The 8396-nt window shown below is 59.5% G+C and overlaps 1 non-coding gene and 2 pseudogenes across 1 annotated transcript; all 3 read left to right on the top strand.

Annotated features, from left to right (window-relative positions):
* The first annotated feature begins 260 nt into the window (after window positions 1-260).
* Window positions 261-2508, top strand: LOC113470348 (annotated as a pseudogene).
* A 173-nt stretch (window positions 2509-2681) lies between these two features.
* Window positions 2682-2839, top strand: LOC113470346. The gene has a single exon (XR_003393429.1). It is a non-coding gene; the product is annotated as a 5.8S ribosomal RNA (ribosomal RNA).
* A 773-nt stretch (window positions 2840-3612) lies between these two features.
* LOC113470350 lies at window positions 3613-8199 on the top strand (annotated as a pseudogene).
* The last annotated feature ends 197 nt before the right edge of the window (window positions 8200-8396 follow it).

The raw sequence follows: 8396 nt of genomic DNA, 5'->3' as shown, positions 1-8396 counted from the left end.
TTCGAAGCCAACCCGTCTCGTGCCTGCCGAGCTGACCCCGGGTGTCCCACCGCGAGCAAAGTCTCTACGGTCGAGCCTGAGAGAGACCCCCGTCCACACCCAGAGCAGCCCTGGTGTGTGCGACCATATAGAATGGTGATGTCTTTTTGTGAACACGCGCCCTCGCGCTCGCGCGCGGGGCGTCAAACCGGGGGCGTCCGTGGCGTTCTCGGGGCGGCGCCGCGCGTGTCGAGTGTGATACGCCAGACGACGAGGACAGTTCCCTGGTTGATCCTGCCAGTAGTCATATGCTTGTCTCAAAGATTAAGCCATGCATGTCTCAGTGCAAGCCGTACGCGCTCGCGCGTCTAGGTGAAACCGCGAAAGGCTCATTAAATCAGTTATGGTTCCTTGGATCGTACCGCTCAGTTACTTGGATAACTGTGGTAATTCTAGAGCTAATACATGCCGACAGAGTTCCGACCCTCGGGGAGGAACGCTTTTATTAGATCAAAACCCATCGGGCTCGGTGTCGCTTCGCGCGGCCGAGCCCGACAACACTCGGTCCGCTTCGCGCGGGCCGACCAAGTGGTGACTCTGAATAACTTTGTGCTGATCGCACGGTCTCTCCGTACCGGCGATGCATCTTTCAAATGTCTGCCTTATCAACTGTCGACGGTAGGCTATGCGCCTACCGTGGTCGTAACGGGTGACGGGGGATTAGGGTTCGATCCCGGAGAGGGAGCCTGAGAAACGGCTACCACATCCAAGGAAGGCAGCAGGCACGCAAATTACCCACTCCCAGCCCAGGGGAGGTAGTGACGAAATGTAACGATACGGGTCTCGTCCGAGGAGGCCGCGTAATCGGAATGAGTACACTCTAAAAACGTGTGACGAGGATCCATTGGAGGGCAAGTCTGGTGCCAGCAGCCGCGGTAATTCCAGCTCCAATAGCGTATATTAAAGTTGTTGTGGTTAAAAAGCTCGTAGTTGGATGTGTGTGACGCGGCGTCGGTTCACCGCTCTCGACAGGCGGTGTCAACTGGCGCGTCGCAGAACCGCCCTGCCGGTGGCGGTTCGAGCCCGGTCGCAGCCGCTCTGACCGCGCGCCGCTCTCCTTCGGGGGGGCGGGCGTGCCAGGCGCGCGCTCGGCCACTCGGGCGTCGACCGTCGGCCCCGGGGTCTCGCCAGCCCCGGTGTTGTCCTGTCGCGGCGCTCCCTCGGGTCACATGTAAGGTGTCCGCCCGGGTGGGGGGCGTCGAGGCGGACCGGCACGTTTACTTTGAACAAATTAGAGTGCTCAAAGCAGGCAAACAAAGTGTGCGACGGGCCGCAAGGCCCGGGCGCCGCCCGAATACTGTGTGCATAGAATAACTGAAGAGGACGTCGGTTCCAGTTTACAGAGGTGTGAAGTGGTTTAACGGAACCCGACGTAATGATTAACAGGGACGGCGCGGGGGCATTCGTACTGCGACGTTAGAGGTGAAATTCTTGGATCGTCGCAAGACGAACCGAAGCGAAAGCGTTTGCCAAGTACGTCCCCGTTGATCAAGAACGAAAGTTAGAGGCTCGAAGGCGATCAGACACCGCCCTAGTTCTAACCATAAACGATGTCAGCCAGCGATCCGCCAACGTTCCTCCGCTGACTTGGCGGGCAGCTTCCGGGAAACCAAAGCTTTTGGACTCCAGGGGAAGTATGGTTGCAAAGCTGAAACTTAAAGGAATTGACGGAAGGACACCACCAGGAGTGGAGCCTGCGGCTTAATTTGACTCAACACGGGAAATCTCACCAGGCCCGGACACCGGAGGGATTGACAGATTGAGAGCTCTTTCTTGATTCGGTGGGTGGTGGTGCATGGCCGTTCTTAGTTGGTGGAGCGATTTGTCTGGTTAATTCCGATAACGAACGAGACTCTTTCCTGCTGACTAGTTGACAGTGTATCGACTCCGCCGGTCGGCGGGGCCGGGGCCCACCGTGCCGTTCGTTCGCGTCGCGCGCGTTCCCGCTCTCGGGCGGGGCGTGCGGTCGCGGCGGCGGCGCGGCCCGGTTCTCCGTGCCGCGGCGAGAGCTACCTGCAACCCATATATAATCTTCTCAGAGGGACAGACGGCGTCAAGCCGTACGAGATTGAGCAATAACAGGTCTGTGATGCCCTCAGATGTTCTGGGCCGCACGCGCGCTACACTGAAGGAATCAGCGCGTCCTATGCCCTGGGCCGAGAGGCTCGGGTAACCGCCTGAACCTCCTTCGTGACAGGGATCGGGGCCTGCAATTTTTCCCCGTGAACGAGGAATTCCCAGTAAGCGCGAGTCATAAGCTCGCGCTGATTACGTCCCTGTCCTTTGTACACACCGCCCGTCGCTACTACCGATCGAATGATTTGGTGAGGTCTTCGGACCGGTGGCGCGGACGGACGCGCCTCGTGCGCCCCGTCCGACGTTCATCGGAAAGATGCCCGAACTCGATCATTTAGAGGAAGTAAAAGTCGTAACAAGGTTTCCGTAGGTGAACCTGCGGAAGGATCATTGCACTGTGTGACCTCCTTTGAGCAAAATTTTTTTTGTGTCGGCGGCGGCGGCGGCGTCCAAACAGAAAAAAAAAGCGGAAAACAAAAATGCACCTCGGCTTGTCCCGTCATTCATTATTTTTGCATAATTTTCGGAATACAAAAACGAAAAGACACAAAAATAAATGACATGAAAACCCCGAACGGTGGATCACTTGGCTCGTGGGTCGACGAAGACCGCAGCAAACTGCGCGTCATTGTGTAAAATGCAGATTCACACGAACATCGACATGTCGAACGCACATTGCTGGCCCGAAACGCTGGCGTTTCGGGTCACGTACATCCGAGGGTCGGTATCGAACTCGAACTATCAGTACGAGTTAGGCTCGACTCTCTCGCGCGCACTCACTCACTCGCTCACTCACTCCGGTGTGTGTGGTGTGTGTGTGTGTCGCGACTCGAGTCGGCCGCCAGTTCTGCCAGCCTTCGCGGGCTCGGCTTGCATGGGAGTTCTTCGCGGCTGCTCTCTCTCTCTCTCTCTCTCTCGAGGGGGGGAGGCAGTCGGACGGCGTCTTCCCTGAAATATTTTTTTTCGGCCCCGCACGCGAACGAAACATCTCGTCGTCGTGTGTGTTCGAAAGAAAAAATCGTGTGCTCGCTCGCGCCTTAGGCCCGCCGCCCCCCCCCCGAGAGTGTATGATGTGTGTGAACGCGCGCCAGCCTTGACGCTGGTAGCGAGACGCTCTGCACTGCTCGTGTGCGGTGTGTGTGTGTGTCGCTCGAAGTGAACCGGCGGTGCGCGCGCCCCCTGTCCAGTAGTACCACACGCTCTCTCTCGAAGCGCGCGTGCGACTCGACCCCCCCGTTGAATAAGTGTTCTCGCACACACGTATTTCTACGGGCCGAGGTTCTCGCACGCGTTCACCCGTGAGAGGGCTTCTTCTGGGGCGTGCAAGGATGCCTTCAGCGTGTCGTGCTCTTGTGTTTGAACCGGCCGCTCTTGTGTGTGGCATGGACGCGAACCAAGCACCACAGCAGTGTGGGAGAGTGTCGAGTGAGTTGAGCGCCGCGCGGCCGCACTACACCTGCGCGCGCACACACGTGAACCCCCCCACTCGAACTCGAACGACCTCGGGCTGTACGGGACTACCCGGTGGATTTAAGCATATCGATAAGCGGAGGAAAAGAAACTAACGAGGATTCCCCCAGTAGCGGCGAGCGAAGAGGGAAGAGCCCAGCACCGAATCCCCGGAGCCGAGTGCTTCGTCGAGGAAATGTGGTGTTCGAGTGGTCCCGCTTATCCTGGGCGATTGGCCGGCGCGTTCAAGTCCACCTTGAAAGGGGCCACGGCCCAGAGAGGGTGCCAGGCCCGTCGAGACCGCCTGCGCCCGCCCAGGAGGGGTCCACTCTAGAGTCGGGTTGCTTGGAAATGCAGCCCTAAGCAGGTGGTAAACTCCATCTAAGGCTAAATACGACCACGAGACCGATAGCGAACAAGTACCGTGAGGTAAAGTTGAAAAGAACTTTGAAGAGAGAGTTCAACGAGTACGTGAAACCGTTCGGGGGTAAACGAACGAGCCCCGATGAACGCGAACGGCGAGGACTCAGTTTCGTGTCGGTGTGTGCGGGACCCGCGCGACCCGGTCGTTGGTGCCGTTGGTCCGCGCGCGCGCGGCCGGCGTTTCCGCTCTCCGGGGCGGAACGTCGGTTTTCGTGCGCGCGCCCACGGCCGGCGCCGTCCGCGGGCTCGACGCCGCCCGGCCGAACCGATTTTCCTCGCCGCAGTGGAACGTCGCGACTCGCTGGGAAGCGGTCGACGCGGTCCGAGTGGAGCTCGGCGCCCACGAGTCCCCGGGAGGGGAGTGCTCGGAGCGGCGCCGAACCTCGGACTCGCTGGCCGGAGTCCCGGCGGTAGTGTCGAACGCACGCGGTTTGGATACGCCCTCGCGCCTCGTGTGGGGGGGCGTGCCGGGTCGGCGGACGGTATCTTTCTCGCGTCGGTGCGTGTTGACGCGGCCCAGCCTAGGCTGGGCCGTCTTCCGTGCCGGGTGACGGGGGCCGTTCGTCGGCGTCCGATGGTGCCGTATCCCGAACCAGTCGGCGACGACAACCCGAGTCGAGCTCTCGTTCGACCCGTCTTGAAACACGGACCAAGGAGTCTAACGTGTGTGCGAGTCGTTGGGTTCCGCGCGCCGACGCCCCCCCCGGGGACGTCGGCCGCGACCGCAGACGAAACCCGTTGAGGCGAAAAGAAATTGAAAACGAGTCCAGCACTCGTCGAGGGAAGATGGCGACGGATCCGGCCCCCTTGTTACCGGGGGGTTCCCCGAGCAGATCGGCCCGCATTCCCGGGGTGCCTCATCCGCCGGTCGGCCGTGTCAAAGCGCGCGCCGGCCGACGAGAGGTGCGCCCAGAGCACACACGCTAGGACCCGAAAGATGGTGAACTATGCCTGGCCAGGACGAAGTCAGGGGAAACCCTGATGGAGGTCCGAAACGATTCTGACGTGCAAATCGATCGTCTGAGCTGGGTATAGGGGCGAAAGACTAATCGAACTATCTAGTAGCTGGTTCCCTCCGAAGTTTCCCTCAGGATAGCTGGCGCTCGGAGGTGGTACGAACGAACTCAACTGAGTCTCTTCCGGTAAAGCGAATGATTAGAGGCCTTGGGGCCGAAACGACCTCAACCTATTCTCAAACTTTAAATGGGTGAGAACCCCGGCTTGCTCGAGATGTTTGAAGCCGCGGGCCTTGGATCACTTGAGTGCCAAGTGGGCCAATTTTGGTAAGCAGAACTGGCGCTGTGGGATGAACCAAACGCCGAGCTACGGCGACTAAATCGACGCTCATGGGAGACCAGAAAAGGCGTTGGTTGCTACCGACAGCAGGGCGGTGGCCATGGAAGTCGGACATCCGCTAAGGAGTGTGTAACAACTCACCTGCCGAAGCAACTAGCCCTGAAAATGGATGCCGCTGAAGCGGCGGGCCTCTGCTCGGCCGTCAGTGGCAGAGTGGGCTGTCCGGTACGCGTACCGGCCCGGCAGACCCGGTAAGCCCTGACGAGTAGGAGGGCGCAGTGGTGTGCGCAGAAGGGACCGAGCCGTAAGGCCGCCTGGAGCCGCCACTGGTGCAGATCTTGGTGGTAGTAGCAAATACTCGAGTGAGAGCCCTGGAGGGCTGATGTGGAGAAGGGTTCCTTGTGAACAGCCGTTGCACAAGGCTCAGTCGATCCTAAGTCCTCGCCAAACAGCGATGCTATAAGCAGTGGTTCGTGTTGATTTTGTGTTGATTGTGTTTTCGCAAAAGCATAACAACAACGAAAATTGTAACCGCCACGGACGAAAGGGGACGCGGTCCCCATTCCGCTACCTGGACGCGGAACCGCTCTCATGTTTCGTGGCCCTCGTCCGACGTGTCGCCGCTTCAACGCGCGCGCACACGCTCGGCGTAGGCCTCGTCGGGGCAACCCGAAAAGACCCGGAGAAGCTGAGGGGAGCTCCGGGCAGAGTTATCTTTTCTGTTTCAGCGTTGTAGCTGCCCTGGAATCCTCTCGCGGGAAGATAGGGAGCCGAACGCGGAGAGCGCCGCAGTCTGCTGCGGTGTCCGGAGCCTGCCCCTCGGACCGTGAAAATCCGGGAGAGGGCCACGCGAAGTCTCGCGCCAGGTCGTACTCATATCCGCATCAGGTCTCCGAGGTGAAGAGCCTCTAGTCGTATAGACTAATGTAGGTAAGGGAAGTCGGCAAAATCGATCCGTAACTTCGGAATAAGGATTGGCTCTGAGGAACGCGGTCCGTCGGGCTTGGTCGCGAAGCGGGTTAGCCGCCCACGAGCCTCGTGCGCGGGCGAGGTGCGAGGTGAAGGCCGGTTGTCGTCGCGATGTCCGCGGCCCCGCGCACCCCGGCGCGCGCCTTCGGGCGTGTGTGTCCGGTGTGTGCGCGTGTGGTTCGCGCGGAGTCGCCGCAGTCGGTTTCGGATCCGAGCGCCGAGTCCGCGTCCGCGGTGGCTGGGCACCCCGCGGAGCTTCCTCGCTGCGAGACCCCGGGTTCTGTTGGGCGCGGGGTTCACGCCCCGCGTTCGCACCGGGCGCTTCTCTTCGGCGGCCATGTAAACGGTCAGCTCAGAACTGGCACGGACAAGGGGAATCCGACTGTCTAATTAAAACAAAGCATTGCGATGGCCCCAAAGGGTGCCTGACGCAATGTGATTTCTGCCCAGTGCTCTGAATGTCAACGTGAAGAAATTCAAGCAAGCGCGGGTAAACGGCAGGAGTAACTATGACTCTTTTAAGGTAGCCAAATGCCTCGTCATCTAATTAGTGACGCGCATGAATGGATTAACGAGATTCCCAATCTGTCCCTATCTACTATCTAGCGAAACCACAGCCAGGGGAACGGTCCTGGAAAAATTAGCGGGGAAAGAAGACCCTGTTGAGCTTGACTCCAGTCTGGCCCTGTACGGAGAAATGAGAGGTGTAGAATAAGTGGGAGACGGGGGTGGCGGTTCACCGTCGGTCGAGTTCCGCGCTCGGGTCGGTGCGCGTGGCCGTCGCCGGTGAAATACCACTACTCTCATCGTTTCCTTACTTACTCGATGAAGCGGAAAGCGTGTGGCTACGCTGTCGGCGGTGTCCGCGGCGGTTCGCGCGGCCGTCCCGCGCGCCGTTTCGGGCCTCCGGGTTCGGGAGCGGATCGCGCGGGCGACGCCGGGGTCGGTCGCCGGGGCCGTCGGCTTCGCCATCCAATCACGGAATTCTTGAAACCAAGCGCAAGCGGGTCGTCGACCGGGCGTCGCGTTCGTTGCTCGCGGGCGAGTGGCTTTCGTTGCTGGCGTTCCGCGGCGGCGAGTCGCGGCGTCCACCTCAGGTCGGCGAGCTTATCCCCGAGCGCGATCCGATTCGAGGACCGCGCCAGGCGGGGAGTTCGACTGGGGCGGTACATCTGTCAAAGAATAACGCAGGTGTCCTAAGGTCGGCTCAGCGAGGACAGAAACCTCGCCCGGAGCAAAAGGGCAAAAGCCGGCTTGATCTCGATGTGTTCAGCACAGCATAGGGACTGCGAAAGCAAGGCCTTTCGATCCTTTTGGCTTGACCGAGGTTTTCAGCAAGAGGGTGTCCGGAATAGTTACCACAGGGGATACTGGCTTGTGGCGGCCAAGCGTCATAGCGACGTCGCTTTTTGATCCTTCCGATGTCGGCTCTCCCTATCATCTTTGCGAAGCAAAATCGCTGAGTGTCGGGATTGTTCACCCGTCTAAAGGGAACGTGAGCTCGGTTTCGACCCGTTCGTGAGACAGGTTAGTTCTTACCGCCCTACCGATGAACTGCGGAGACCCGGAAGGTCGTTGCCGTCAGAAATCCTGCTCAGCACGAAGGGAACCAGCCGCAGGGCGGACAATTGGTCGAGCACCGCCCCGAGCGGACACCGGTGGCCGACGCAACCATCAGCGGGATACGCCCTGAACCCCCAAGGCCGTACCGTTTCTTACCCCCCGCTTCATCGAAGTTTTAAGTAAAAAAGGAGAAAAAACGGATTGGAAAAAGTAGTTTTTGGGTAAAAATTTCCCCACCGGGCGGAAACCGGGGCACGCGGAAAAAAACCCCGAAACCGAAGCCCGCCGAAAAACTTTCGGAAACGACGGTTGAAACCGCACCCCCCGGTCTTCCGCCGCCTTATTCCTTAACCCTTTTCTCCAATTAGGTCCTCCCCGTTTTCAGACCCAGGAAACCGGAAGTTCCCCAAGCCCCCTCAAACAGGGCTTTTTCCCTTTTCCCGCTTTTAATTTTCCCAGGAACCGTCTGTGTCCCTGGCTTTTTGGGGTTTGGTTTTCCCGCTAGAAAAATAAGTGAAGAGACTATGGGGACAGTTTGGGAAAAAATGCGTTTCGTCTTAATCCATTCCAAATGCGGCCGG

This window comes from Diaphorina citri, unplaced genomic scaffold (genome assembly GCF_000475195.1).
Source record: "Diaphorina citri unplaced genomic scaffold, Diaci psyllid genome assembly version 1.1 scaffold1530, whole genome shotgun sequence".
Classification (NCBI taxonomy): domain Eukaryota; kingdom Metazoa; phylum Arthropoda; class Insecta; order Hemiptera; family Psyllidae; genus Diaphorina; species Diaphorina citri.
The sequence above is the reverse complement of the archived record's forward strand: the minus strand, read 5'-3'. Positions and strand labels throughout refer to the sequence as shown.